At 66.2% G+C, this 4,331-nt stretch overlaps 1 long non-coding RNA gene across 2 annotated transcripts; it reads right to left on the reverse strand.

The window, feature by feature from the left end:
* Positions 1–811: 811 nt before the first annotated feature.
* On the reverse strand, positions 812–3,578 carry LOC120888149 (uncharacterized). 2 transcript variants are annotated; one of them, XR_013430553.1, is made up of 2 exons: positions 2,899–3,578; positions 812–1,872 (listed from the first exon to the last, which is right to left on the reverse strand). It is a non-coding gene; the product is annotated as an uncharacterized LOC120888149 (long non-coding RNA). The 2 variants fall into 2 exon arrangements; XR_005731636.2 differs by lacking the exon at positions 2,899–3,578 and adding an exon at positions 2,099–2,892.
* Positions 3,579–4,331: the final 753 nt, after the last annotated feature.

Raw genomic sequence — 4,331 nt, forward strand, 5'->3', positions numbered from 1 at the left:
CAGTGAAGACGGTACGCGTCTCCCGCAGAAGTAAACGGCGATCGTGAGATAAATAGGAGCATCTCCTCCTTCCTAGTGATCTGAGGGGTGGTCTTCCTCCCTCAGGCTGGGCAGAGGAGGGGAGGCCAGGGTCTACAGGACAGAAGGCCCATGGGGCGGTGTGGCTGGTACCAATATAACAACGTGGACCCAACCTTCCAACAGGGAAGAGGAGCCCCCAGGCCGCCCAGCGCTCGGTGGGGTGCTCCTCCTTGTGAAGAGCGCCGTGTGGAGGCGCTGCGTGGAGGCGCTCCGGCCCCCTGCACCAGCGGGCACTTAGGAGCACCTGGAGGATGGCCACGCCCTGGCCAGACCCTGGGGAATGCGGTTCTCCAGGGTGAGGGAAGAGGTGGGGGTGGCCTTGGGTTCCCAGCTGGGCCCACAGTGACCCAGGGTCTCCTAGGTGACAGACGGAGGCTGGCTTCCTCGTCAGAGAAGGGGTAGCAGAGAACCGTGCCCGAGGGCCGACGGTCAGCTCCGCGAGAGCCCAGGCCGGGACCTCAGGCCCTGGCCACCTGCAGCCCCAGGCTGTGCCGCTGCTCTTGGGAGGCTGGTCCTCCTGTGCCGGCTGGAAGAGGACCTGGCCACAGAGACGGGTCCTCAGGGCTGCGACTGACCTGCCCCAGCTCCTGCCCCAGCTCCTGCCCCAGCTCCTGCCCAGGCACAGCCCTGCCCTCGGCTCCTCAGACCCCGGCTCTGGGTCTGGGTGGACCCCACTTGGGGAGTGTCTTCAGACTCACTGTCTTGTGAAGACCTCACGGACACATAGACGTAATAGAAGTTTGATTTATTTTCCCCAAAATCAGCTCTAGCTGAAGAGCCCCAGAAGAACTGCAGGGAGCAGAGGACCCCTGTCCCCTCCTGAATGACCCTGTGTCCGTGTGCAGAGGAATGGACTTAAAATGTGGTGCAGACACACAGCAGAACACGATTCAGCTTTTAAAAAGAAAGAGTAGATGGCTCGCACTTGTGATCCCAGCAACTTGGAGGCTCAGGCAGGAGGATCGCAAGTTCAAGGCCAGCCTCAGCTATTTAGCGAGGTCCCAGCAACTTAGCAAGACCCTGTCTCAAAATAAAAAATAAAAAGGGCTGGGGAGGTGGCTCCGTGGTGAAGTGTCCGTGGGTTCGATTCCAACCCCCCCCCAATGATACCACGCTGTTTTCAAAACGCTCTTCCCACAGCCCAGTGGTGAACGTGAGGTCCTGTGTGCGCCAGCCACCCAGACTGGAGCCTCCGTGTGTGGACCTGAATATCACACGGTACCTAGCGCTCGGCCACATGGTCGCCAAGTAAGAGAGAAGGTGGGTCTCAGAACACAAAATAAAACCAAAGGAAATAATGGAGGCCACGAGAGTCCCAGGTCCCCGAGTCCAGCCGTGACACTGGTGCTTTGCCAGGGTGACTCCGCTGGTCCAGGTGGTAAAGCCCAGGGCGGCCAGGCCACGCCCGCTTGCCCCGGCCCTGCATGACCTGCCGGAGGCTCAGGGGCCCGGGACCCCTGGGCGGCCAGCCCTGCCCCAGCAAGCCCTCCGGCCAGCGTGAGCCGGGCAGGCCTGGGCAGGCCTCAGGCTCTGACCCCGTCCAGGGCCTTCCTGTGGCTCCACTGTGGCTCCTGGCCCCGTGCAGCCTGGTGCAGCCCCGGGTGTGGTGAGTGGCCGGTGTGGAGAGGTCTGGGGCCAGGGCGTCCACGCTAGTGGCATTCAAGGTCCACCGCAGGCCTCTTCACAGGCCGCTGCCCAGGCATCTCCAGCCCAGGTGGTCTCCACTGCCTGGGACGGGGGCAGAGCCTCGTGGAAGAGCAGTGAGCCGGGGGCCTCTCCTGTCCGGTCTCCCTAGAGCAAGAAGTGAGCCTTGTGTGGTCAGCAGCCTGAGGCCCACTACAGCAGCCAGGGATGAAGACGGATGGCTGGGCCTCCCGGGGGTCGCCCTTCTGTGAAGACGTTCACCCAGGGATCACGGACACCACGCCCAGCACGGCCCAGGTCCAGCCCCGGGCAGCAGGAGCTGGCCTCATCCGCCCGCTCAGCAGCCTCAGCTTCCCAAGGCTGCGGCACCCACCTGCCCCCGCCGGGCCACTCGGAGGACAGTCCTGGGGCTGGCGCTGTGGAGTCAGGGCGCCCAGGCGCCACGGTGCCCAGGGTGGCCTCCCAGGGCGAGTCTGTCCCCTGCCCTCTCCTGCTTCTGCCGCCTGCTGGCAGCGCCTGGCACCGCGGCCTGTGGACGCCTGGTCCCGTCCGTCTCCGTCACCCCTGGCCACTCCCTCGGGGTCTTGGGCCTGACTGGGCCGTGCCGATGGATCCCAGTCCCCTTGATCACATCTGGCAGGTGACACCTCTGAGGTGCAGGTGGACGGGAACAGGGGTGCTGCCCGCCCACAGGAGTGACAGCGCCACTGTCCCATCTCTCGTGAGGCCACAGAGGTCACACCGGTCGAGGGAGGCCCCAGAGCCCAGGGCCCAGCGGGGTCAGGCAGACGGGCCGAGGGCTCCGGTCCCACCTACGGGCTCTCCTTGTGGTGAATACCACGAGCCATTTTGTTCAGGAGACGCCCACGTGCCCTCAGGGCTCTGACCTTGCTGGACCCCGGCTGCTGCTCCCCGTCCTGCCTGCTCACCACGTCCACCAACCCCCTTCCACACCACCCGGCCCCACGCCGCGCCCAGACCAGGGCACCGCGTCTGCCCAGACCTCGGCCGCCCGCGGGCTCCCACCCCGGCTGCACCCGGTGGGAGCTGGGCGCCCTCCACGGACCCCGGCTCTGGTCTCGCGCCACGCGGGCCTCCAGCTCTCGGGGCCTCCCAAGAACTGACCGTGAAACGCGGACCCCCCCGGGAGAGCCCCAGGGGAAGGAAAATTACCAGCACATTCTCTGTGGAGCGGAGGGCGGCGGGTCAGTGTTTACCCAGACGGCAGCGCGCGCGGCCTTGGGTCTGCACACAGCCGCTCGACCTGCAGACGCAGAGCCTTGAACCTGCGATTGTGAAAGACCTCGCTCTGCAGTTGCACTCTCAGAGTGCATCCAGGAGTGGGGGCAGCACCGGGGACGGAGCAGCCGTGTGGCAAGAGCGTCCACGCAGCACGGGCCGGTGTGCTCTTCATGTCCCTCACAGAAACACGAGAGGGACTCGTGGGGGGACTGGTCGTGAAATCGGTGGCCATCCACGAACGGAGCGCTCCGTGGCCATGAACGACGATTTCAAATGTCCTTATGATGTGGGATCGTCTGTCACCGAGGCGTGATGTTCAGTGACAGTAGCCAGCCCCGGGATGGGGGTGGTTCTGTGTTTGAAGCAGAAGGGGTGAGAGGCACCGGGGACCGGGCGCAGGCCCAGGACCCTCTGCCAGGCGACTGCAGGACAGAGCAGGGGTGGGGACCAGGCCAGGCCAGGCCCCGCTCCCACGTGAGCAGGCCTCTCAGTCCTCGGGGAAGCACTGCTGGCCACGAGGCGGGGAGCACAGGAGGCCACACAGGGCCATCTCTGCACCGCTTGCATGTCACACCGCAGCAACCCGCTGGCCGACCCAGGCAGGGCCACGGCCCGAGCCCAGGGTGCGGGCGCTGCAGGGTGGGGCGCTGCGGCCTGGCCCAGGCGGCCTTCCCCAGCGCTGCAGCAGCTGCGGCCGGCCCGGGCAGCCATCCCGGCAGCCGCTGTGGGAAGCAGTTGGACACAGCACCCGCCCAGCTGTCGGGGAGATTAGCTGTAGGAAAGCTGACCCTCTGACAAATGGTTTCGGTATGTCCGCCCCCGGGAAAGGGGGCCTTCAGGTCCCACTCCAGGGCTCGGTGGCTTTTGTTCCCGAGTCCCCGGGAGTCGAGGTGCAGCGGAGCTTGGAGGTACCCAAGACACAGAGCTCAACACCAGGCCAGGCCCCGCCCAGCAGCTGCCCGGTGGGGGGTGCTGTGCAAAGACCCCTCTGCAGCCGCGGGGCAGGCAGCTGAGGGCCCGCGGTGGCCGCCCGCAGGCGCTTTGTGTGAAACGCGTGGGGAGGGGGCACCCGGGGGCGCAGGGTGCGGCTGGTCAGGAGAAGTCTCCCTCCTCTTTGGAGACTGGACCCTGGGGACTCAGCTGGCTCTTCCCGTCTGCTCCAGGGCCCAGGGGTGGGCCTGGGGGCTGCGGGCCCGTCCCTGGGGCAGGACCACCTCGACGTGGGGCAGAGGAGGTCCGTGGGGGAGGTGTTCAGGAGCCGCCCTGGCGCCCGGCACACACCTCGTCCCCACAGCTGTCCCCGGTCCCCAGCCGCTGGTTCTGACCCGACAGCACACGTTCTTCTGAAGCGAATCCTACGATGA

The sequence above is a fragment of the Ictidomys tridecemlineatus genome, chromosome 15 (assembly GCF_052094955.1).
Source record: "Ictidomys tridecemlineatus isolate mIctTri1 chromosome 15, mIctTri1.hap1, whole genome shotgun sequence".
NCBI classification, from domain to species: domain Eukaryota; kingdom Metazoa; phylum Chordata; class Mammalia; order Rodentia; family Sciuridae; genus Ictidomys; species Ictidomys tridecemlineatus.